Here is a 10461-nt window from a genome sequence, read left to right on the forward strand (position 1 = left end):
GCAAAGTTTCAGGAGCTGCAGTGCTTTGACCTAGAAGCAGCCTGGATCTGACGGCAAACTTTCTTCAAGGGACCTTGGCTGGGAATGGATTGCGCCCCTCATGGAGTCATTTCTGAAGGAAGCTGGATGGAGGCAGCTGTCCTGGGGACTTGTGAGTAAAAACCCCAAACTGATTCCTGTGACTGTACAGTGGAACCTTGGATTACGAGCATAATCCATTCCAGGAGAATGCTCGTAATCCAAAGTACTCGCATATCAAAGCGATTTTCCCTATAGAAGTCAATAGAAACAAAAATAATTTGATCCGCATTGACTTCTATGGCATGCAATACCACATGTGGCCATAGGTGGGGGGGGGTGCTGGCGAGGCTTGGGGACAGCTCGGCTGAACTCGGAAAGGCTCAGGAATGGAGTATTTGCGAGTATTTTCGAACTGCTCTGGCGCCCCCGCACCTCCGCCCAAATGCGGGACTGCACACCGCTGTGGTTTGAATCCTGCTCATTTTGCGAGACAACACTTGCAAACCGAGTCAGTAATTTCAAAAAAGAAGTACACCCCGCGCCCGCTCTACTCCCCGTCCCCCACGCCCGCAGCTCTACTCCCTGTCCCCCGTTAAGGCTCAGGGAACGGGGCGAGTCTACGCTATTAGCGTAGACCTAGCGTTGGCTACGTTAGTAGCGTAAACCTGCGCATGCGCAGTATTTACAACACCAGCCCAGTAGACCTAGCGTAGGCTACGTTAGTAGCGTAAAGAGCTGCGGGCGTGGGGGACAGGGAGTAGAGCGGGTGCGGGGTGTACTTAATCGGGGAGCGGGAGGCACGCTGCTGACAGTGCTATCGGGCTATCACAGGGAGAGGAGATCCTCTCCCTATGATAGCCTAGCTGTGACTGATGTTTTGTCACGTGACATGAGTGAGCCAATAGGATGAGATGGAGGCGGACCATCTCATTCCATGGCAAATCTCATTTCATGGCAATGCATCGGGACCCAGTGAGTGACTGGGTTCCCACTTTGAAGATCCCAAGCTGTATTGCTGTTCGGTGGGGAGTCAGTCTGAGGAGCGCCATTGAGAGGCTGTCGGTCCAAAAGGGCCTCGACAAACCAACGGGATCGAGGTAGCCGGACACCGAGGAATTGATCACCTGTCGGTCGGTACCTGGGTGACAAGTTGAAGGAGATCCAGACGTAACTCATTCAAGGAGGCATATCTCCAAGGATCAAACCCAGAGGGGACCTGTGGCAGAGGTATCTTTCTGAGGCTCATTGAGAGGGTCTGTGGCAGAGACTTTCTCCCAAGTTCAAGTTCACCAAGGAGGGTCTGTGGCAGAGACTTTATACTACAATTGTCCGAGTGATACTCCGGCTGCCAGGTCAGTGAGAGAGGCCTGTCCGGGTACACTAACCCATTCCGGCGGGAGTGGTGATAAGAAGTGTTACGTTTGGGAGCAGGACCGTTTCCTTTCATTACACCTGAATCTGCTATTCTCCCTCCTTCTTCAGCTTTACTTTCCTCACCACAAGTTTACTCTTTTTACCCGGCTGGGTAATAAAGAGCACAGCAAAGAGCACCTGTCTGGACATTCCTTTACTTCTACTACATGCAATACGCTTTATTCACCCCTAGGAATTTCGGAGGAGCCACGAGGTAACAGGCCGCCCAAAAATCCAGCAGCTCCACTGGGGTTAATGCTACACTTATATTTACATAAGCCCAAAGGAATACCATGCAGAGCTGGGTGTTGATCGTTCAAGCACTTCTGGAAACGCACTTAAAATCGATTAGGTGGGAATCCAGGCTTTTCCACAATTCAGTTCCTGCTGCTGCCCCTTACCGTAATCCTCTTTCTTTTTTTTTCTTTTTTCCTTGGTATTCTATAACCTTGTACTGCCTTTACAAGAAATGCCCAATCACTGGTCGTTTCGACAACCAAAACTTTACAGACATAGGACAATCATGAACTTGCTGTGCGCCCATGTCTAATGTATCTTGGCTGCAGGTAGTTTCCTGTGTCAATATTAACACAGGAGAGGCAGACTTTCTCGCAGTGACATGAAAAAAAATAAGTCATCCTGGCTTTGTTGTAAAGGTAACAAAAATATCTGCTAAGGAAGCATCTTTTCTACTTTGTGGTGCATTAATGCAGGTTACGTTTCACCTACTGTGCACTTTGTTAAAGGGGTTGTAAAGGCAGAAGGTTTTTTATCTTAATGCATTCTATACATTAAGATAAAAAACCTTTTGTGTGTAGCAGCCTTCCCAGCACCCCCTAATTATTTACCTGAGCCCCCATCTCTCTCCAGCGATGTCCACGAATGTCTAAAGCATCCTTTGTCTGAATGGACACACAAAGCTGTGACTCCGCTCCAGTGCCCCTATAGGAAGCTGCTGACTGTGGGGGCACTCGATAGGAGGGAGGGGCTAGGAGCAGTGAAGAGGGACCCAAGAAGAGGAGGATCCAGGCTGCTCTGTGCAAAACCAACTGCACAGAGTGTAAGTATAACATGTTTGTAAAGGCTTGTTTAAAATAAAAAATAACAATCACTTTAAGGCAGCATTTGTTTGCTGCACAGGGGTACAGTGCTTTGTGTGTTAACCACATTGTGTTAATGTAAAATTTAAACCCTGCCTTAGTTTTAAAAACAATGATGCACACATTTTCTACACAAGTACGTTTTAAATCTAAAGCTGAACTCCAGGCATATAAAATGTCATTTAAAGTGGTTCTAAAGCTTTACATATACCCAGTGAAGTGACTGGCCTCCGGTGATGCACACAGATGAAACAATTTCTACATAAATTGTACCTGTTTATCTGCAGTCTTCTCTTCCCTACTTCCATTGAGCCTAGGTTCACACTGCTGCGAATTCAAAATCGTGGTAAAATGCGCGATTTTTGCCGCGATTTCGGCCGCAATTTAATGTAAATCGCGGCCCGAAATCACAAAAGTAGTACAGGAACTACTTTTTGAAATCGCAGATGCGGCGTCGCACTGATTAGGACAGTGCCATTGCCGACAATTGCCGCCGATTTGAGATGCGATTTGACATGTCAAATCGCATCTCAAATCGTTCCAAATCGTACCCAGTGTGAACCAGGGCTCAGTCATAAATATTTAAAGCTTGTCTGAGATTTCAGAAAAAAGGGTCAGAGAGCTGAAGTTACATTCTCTGTGTAGAGGGGAGCTCTGAGTGCTCATTGGAGGGAAGAAATTGGCTCATTGGAGGTCTACAGACAATTCCTTGGCCTTGATGACTTGGTTTGTGCTTTTACTGTGGAAAAAGTAAAGCGTTGTGAATACTTCTTGGATGCACTGTATATAGCTATGGGGTGTGGCATGAGACTCCATCCCTTTTACATCACAAGGGTAGAGTGTCATGTGACATCGCCCCATGGCTATATAAGAACTGGCAAACATCGAAGATGACAATAGCAGGAGCCGGCGGTGGCGGAGAAGAAAGGAGCAAGAACACATCACTGAAGGGAGAAAACATCAGCAAAGGGAGAAGACATGAGGAAGCAGGTGTTGGAGATACGACGGGGGATATTCTTCATTTTTCAGACCCCCACAACCACTGCCCAGGGTTGTCGGGAAGAGGCCCTTCTCCCCATCAACATGGGGTCAAGGTGCTTTGGGGGGCCCCAAAGAACCCACCCCTCTATGTTGGGGGCATGTAGCCTGGTATGGTTCAGGAGGAGGGGTGCACTCACTCGTCCCCACCCCTTTTCTGACCTCCTGGGCTGCATGCTCGGATAAGCATCTGGTATGTATTTTGAAGGGGGGACCCCACACCGTTTTTTTTTTTCTTTTGGAGTTTCGCCTCAAAATACCATTTATTTTTTTAGCGTGGGGTTTCCTTCAAGATCTTTGAAGCACAAGGCGCATGCCACAAGTCGGATCAGTTAATATGATGGATCTGACTTGGATGCGACTACCATTCAAATCAATGGGCTGAAATCGTGCCCAAGTCGGACCAACTAAGGCGGCTCTGATAGGCAACTATTTATTTTTTTAGAATTCCTTTCCATAGAAAGTGCATTTTACAGTCAACGTAAATAGGAGCCATTTAATTTGGTATATTTACTGATAAATAAAAGATGACCTGTGAAAGGAACAAAGCGTGGTGATCACCCTGGCCATATCGCTATTATAAGTTATTGTTCAGTGTTGGATGTAAGGTGTGGTTCATACAGGGTCATTGTTGCAGAACAGTTTTGAATGCTGACTGCATAATAAATGCATTCATTTAATAATGCAGGGTGAATAATGGAACTTTTTTCCCACTGTGGCTGGTGTCCATTCGTTATATTACCTCAAGGTGTGGCTTAAAGCAAATGTGTAGCATCATTTTTGTTTTGTAAAATAACAAAAATGTTATACTTGCCTGCTCTGTGCAATGGTTTTGGCACTCTAGGCTCCTCATCTTCTCGGTGCACCACCATAGGAAACCGCTTCCTATGGGTTCAGGCCTGCACCCAAGCTGGGCTCTGCGTCAATAGTCGCACACAGCGTTGGCTCGGCCCGTGCCCCTCGCTCCCACAGGATTTGACTGACAGCAGAAGTAGCCAATTAGAGAACGGGGAGAGGGGATAGCGCAGATGTAGCCTGGCACAGCGCTAAATTAATACTGCTATAAATCATATACAATTAAAAAAATATATAATAATCAAATTTCTTCATCATTTTAGGCCAATGTGTATTCTGCTACATATTTTTGGTAATATAAGTGTATATTGATTGGTTTGTGCAAAAGTTGTCTATTATTTATTTATTTTTTACTAGTAATGGCGGTAATCTTCAGTGAGACTGTGACATTGCGGCGAACAGATCGGGCACCTGACATTTTTTTACACTTTTTTGGGAATCAGTGACATTATTACAGTGATCACTAAAAATATGCACTGATATTGTACTAATGACACCGGCAGAGAAGGGGTTAAACCAGGGGCAATCAAGGGGTTAACTGTGTTCCCTGGGTGTACTTACTAACTGTATGGGGGATGGGCTACCTGGGATAACACACAGATCCGTCTTCATGCATAGCAGAAAGACAGGATCTGTGTGTCATCCCGTCAGAATGGAGATCTGCCTTGTTTACTTCGGCAGATCCCCGTTCTGTCAATCGCAGGCAGCCGGCGTACATCGAGTCAGCCGGACCCACTGATTGTTTCCCCTCGCTGGCCAATCGGCGTGGGCGTGCCCACACAGGGCCATGAAACAGTCCTACATACACCAAGGGCAATTCACGCAGCCGAGCCAGCTTGCCGCGGCTGGTTGGCAAACAGTTAAGGTGGCCATGGCAGGGGGTTGGAAGGTATGCCTCTGTCATGGGTGTCCGCTCCATAGGGCAAGGGGGGGCAATTGACCCCCCCCTGGAAAATCGAGAAGGTGTTAAAGAGTTTTGCGGCTGCGGGCTGTCTGAGCGGTCCTGGGTCGGATGTCACACAGGCTCAGCGAGCAGAGTGAAGCCACCTCCCCCACCAGTGTTTATGTGTACACAGGGGGAGGGAACCTGCTGTGCCTGTGCCGCACTGATGGCTGATCTGAGGTACTGAATGGGGTGGGGGGAGGAGGGTCCTTCTGTGCTGAAGGGGGGGTCTGTACATTCTCTAGGCTATATTTATATGGGCATGGAGTGAAGATGAATTATCTCAAGCTATTTCAAACTGCCAGCTGGCCGCGTTATTGGTAAAGCGCCGCTAAAAATTGGCGCTTTACCATCGTTTTAGCTGCGCTATTCGGCCGCTAGTGGGGCACATTTAACCCCCACTAGCGTTTGAAGAAAGGGTTAAATGCGACTGTGTATCGCCGAAGCGCCCTCCCTGGAAAAATTTCAGCGGACGCCCATGGCCTCTGTACTTCTCTAAGCAATGCAAAGAGATCATGGCTGGTAAGAGGAACTGGCAGGGTACTGTACATAGCTTCCTGAAAACATCACAGCAATCTACCTTACTACTCCTCTCAAGAGCCCCCAGAATGTCAGTCTGGAGCAGTGGGTGTTCCTAGACAGACTGTATTGTAGACCACAATAGGTAACATCTCTACGATTTAAAAGATCTGAAACCCAATGAATGAATAGGAGCAGACAAGGGACAGCCAGCCAGGCTGGGGTGGAAAGAGTTGGTTAGATCAGCGCTCCCCAACCTTTTTGGCACCAGGTACTGGGGGGTAAGCGATTTTTCGCTGGCAATTTGTCAAGGCAATGGCTGGTGTTAGCGCTTCAATCATGGCACCATGCTTGATATGGTATCTGGTAGGGGTGCAACGGATCAAAAAACTCACGGATCGGATCGATCCTCGGATCAGGAGTCACGGATCGGATCATTTTCGGATCAGCGCAAAAAAAAAAAAAAAAGGGTGTTTTCATTGGTCAAAAAAAAAAAAATGTGTGTGTATATATATATATATATATATATATATATATATATATATATATATATATATATACATATATATACATATACACACATACATTTCAGGGGTGGATTAAAGAGGAAGCAGGTGAGGCTGTTTGGGACTTGTTAAAAGTACAATCTTGATGTTTTTACAGCTATATATATATATATATATATATATATATATATATATATATATATATTCTGTAAAAACATCAAGATTGTACTTTTAACAAGTCCCAAACAGCCTCACCTGCTTCCTCTTTAATCCACCCCTGAAATGTGCTCTTTATCCCCCCCCCCCCCCCTCCTCTCACACCAGTGCTTCTCTGCTAATATTCCCTCTCCATGTCGGCTTGCCAGAGCCCAGTGCACAGCGTGACACGCCTCCCCGGGGAGGCGTGTCACGCTGGGCTCTGGCAGCAGACTGGCCGCCGCTCCGGAGCTAGGCCGAAGCCGGGGACTTTCCTAGGCCTAGGCTCCGGAGCGCTACGCGGATCGCGGGGTGTGCCGATCCGAACGGGGTGGCCCGTTCGGATCACGGATCGGTGATGATCCGTTGCACCCCTAGTATCTGGGTGATTGAAGCGCATTATTTCTATTATTACATTGTAGTAATAAATTAAATAGTTCAACTCACCATAATGTAGAATCAGTGGGAGCCCTCAGTGTGTCACTTGCCACTGTCGCCTGTCACCATATGCAGTTTGTGACTGGACACCAGATGGGGATTGTCACTTGCCAGGTCGCCGGTTGTATTGCACAATGGCCACCTTTTCACTCTCCTCTACTTCCTTCCCTGCCACTTTTTTTTATTTATTCCCTTTGTTTGTCACATTTTTGTATTTTTTTTGTTTGTACACGATTTGTTGCACTGTGTGACTGGTAGGGTGTAGGTCCTCGGGCCTGCCCTGAAAGTCTTGGGAGGGGGTGGACATGGCCTTCTGGCTTAGTTTGCCCTCTCTCATGGGGTCTCCCTCGGGGGAGCCCCACTTAGTACTTGGGTGGGTCTGTTTCGGCAGACCCTCCAGAGAAAGGGGTCCGTCTGGTTTCGGCCAGATGGACCAAATGTAAATACCCTTGTCCCTGTCTGGAGCCTAATGCCCCAGGGGATTCAGGGCAAGGCTTGTGTACACCCGTTGCACGTTTTTTTTGTCAACTCTTTATGTTGTGCACATTTTTTTTTTGCCACCGGGTGAAGTTTTTGGCGTTTCATGGGCTTTAAAAAAAAAAAAATTGCCAGGTCGCCTGCCTTCAGATGCAGCTTGTCACTTGACAAGTCTCTTGCCCCCAGATGTGGAATGTCACCTGCCACATTTCCTGCCACCAGATGTGGATTGTTAAGCTGCATCTGAAGGCAGGTGACGTGGCAAGTATCACTTGCCACGCTGCCTGCCAGCAGATCTGGATTGTCACTTGCCACGCTGCCTGCCAGCAGATCTGGATTGTCACTTGCCACGCTGCCTGCCAGCAGATGTAGATTGTCACTTGCCACGCTGCCTGCCACCAGATGTGGATTGTTACTTGCCACGCTGCCTGCCACCAAATGTGGATTGTCACTTGCCATGCAGCCTGCCACCAGATGTGGATTGTCACTTGCCACGCAGCCTGCCACCAGATGTGGATTGTCACTTGCCACGCAGCCTGCCATCAGATGTGGATTGTCACTTGCAAGGCTGCCTGCCACAGCGATCTCCCCCCTGAGTTGTTGTATTCTGACAGGGGGGACGGACAGAACACTACGATCAGCACTCTCCACCATTGGCTGAGAGTGCTTATCGGGAGTCGGTCAGCTTTCCAACATGCTCGTTCGACAGATCGACATACACACAGGCCAAATGACGGCTGTTTTTTTTTTATTTTTAATTGCCCGATTTTGCCCGGAATTTGTCCCCGGGGCTTTAGATACACTCTAATGAAGAAACTCTAATTACCGTCTTAGTTTGGTGTGGTTTCTGTAGGCTCTGTGACTTACATTGAATTGAACAATACTTTATGTAAAGGAGTTACTGTGACGGGGGTGTCCTTCAGATTACCTTTCCCTGCAGCAAATCAGCAGAACAATCGGTTACAGTGATAATTATGGAAGGACAACTTAATTATTTTATTTAGTTTTGTAACAACCCTGGGGTTGTGCCAAGGACTGCTGGCCAGGTAGAACCTGTTCGATGGAATAAGAGTTTTCAACTCTCCTTGTCTTAGACTGGCTCCCTCCGTGCTTCATCATCCCTCTACACCACGGGTCTCCAAACTACGGCATACAGGCCAAATCCGGCCCTCTGTAAGATTCTATCTGGCTCTGTGATGTAAGATTGATTCCTATGTAAGCGGGGGCTCTGATGTAGGGGGGGCTTTGATGGGGATTCTGATGTAGTTTTATTATACAGGATTTATAAAGCGCCGACAGTTTGCGCAGTAATTTACAACATGAGGGCAGACAGTACAATTAAAATACAATTCAATACAGGAGGAATCCGAGGGCCCTGCACGTAGGAGCTTACAATCTAGGAGTAGGAGGGGTTTTGATGGGGATTCCAATTTAAGGGGGGCTTTGGGGATTCTGATGTAAGGGGGACTTTGATGAGGATTCTGATGTAGGAGGGGTTTTGATAGGGATTCTAATGAAAGAATGGGCTTTGATGGGGATTCTGATGTAAGGAGGGGTTTTGATGGGTACTCTGATGTAGGAGGGGTTTTGATGGGAATTCTGATGTGGGAGGGGCTCTGATGGGGATTCTGATGTAAATATGGGCTTTGATGGGGATTCTGATGTACAGAGGGGATTTGATAGGGATTCTGATGTAAATATGGGCTTTGATGGGGATTCTGATGTACAGAGGGGATTTGATAGGGATTTTGATGTAAGAGGGGCTTTGATGGGCATTTTGATGTAAGAGGGGCTTGAGGGGGATTCTGATGTAAGGGTGGGTTTTGATGGGGATTCTGATGTATGGGGGGCTTTGATTGGGATTCTGATGTAAACGAGGCTTTGATGGGGATTCTGATGTAAGGGGGGCTTTGATGGGGATTCTGATGTAGGAGGGGCTTTCATGGGGATTCTGATGTAAGGTGGCCTTTCATGGGTATTCCAATGTAAGGGGTGCTTTCATAGGGATTCTGATGTAAGAGGAGCTTTCATGGGGATTCTGATGTAAGAGGGGCTTTCATGGGGATTCTGATGTAGAAGGGGCTTTCATGGGGATTATGATGTAGGAGGGGCTTTCATGGGGATTATGATGTAGGAAGGACTTTGATGGGGATTCTGATGTAGGAGGAGCTTTGATGGGGATTCTGATGTAGGAGGAGCTTTGATGGGGATTCTGATGTAGGAGGGGCTTTCACTGGGATTTTGATGCAGGAGGGGTTTTCGTGGGTATTCTAATGTAAGGGGTGCTTTCATAGGGATTCTGATGTAAGAGGGGCTTCCACAGGGATTCTGATGTAGGAGGGGCTTCCATGGGGATTCTGATATAAGGGGGCTTTGATGAGTACTCTGATGTAGGAGGGGCTTTGATGGGGATTCTGATGTAAGGGGGGCTTTGATGTAGGAATTTGGAATTTCTTTGCTTTGTTTTACTGAAGTTTTTTCTCTTGCACTTTATGCTGATTATCATGCAAATTATAACAAAAAAAATAAAAGTAAATCTTTCTCATTCATTTACATTTTATTTGTTCATTGATAACGCCCTCACCCTGAAAAGTTTGAAGACCCCTGCTCCACACTGAGGAATATTTCAGTCTGATACATGGTTACTTACACATTCTCTTATTCATTACAAAAGGTTTTGATTGTTCCAGAATTTGTGCTCACCCTGTAGTATCCAGCAATCATCTAAAGTGTATGTAAAGGACTAACTTTCTATTTGTGATTTTGGATCATTATTATTGTACTGTCTGTGTCCCTGCTGGGGAGATTCCTGCTGACCATTATCACCGGGACAGGAAGTGATGCAAAATAAAAAATGTTGCATTTGTCACCAGAACAGGAGGCGAGGGAAAATTTCCCAAGGGGACAACTGTTCTGGTGAAAACTGTCTAAAGATGACCCATACACACTGTACAGT

The sequence above is a fragment of the Rana temporaria genome, chromosome 3, assembly GCF_905171775.1.
Source record: "Rana temporaria chromosome 3, aRanTem1.1, whole genome shotgun sequence".
In the NCBI taxonomy this organism is placed as follows: domain Eukaryota; kingdom Metazoa; phylum Chordata; class Amphibia; order Anura; family Ranidae; genus Rana; species Rana temporaria.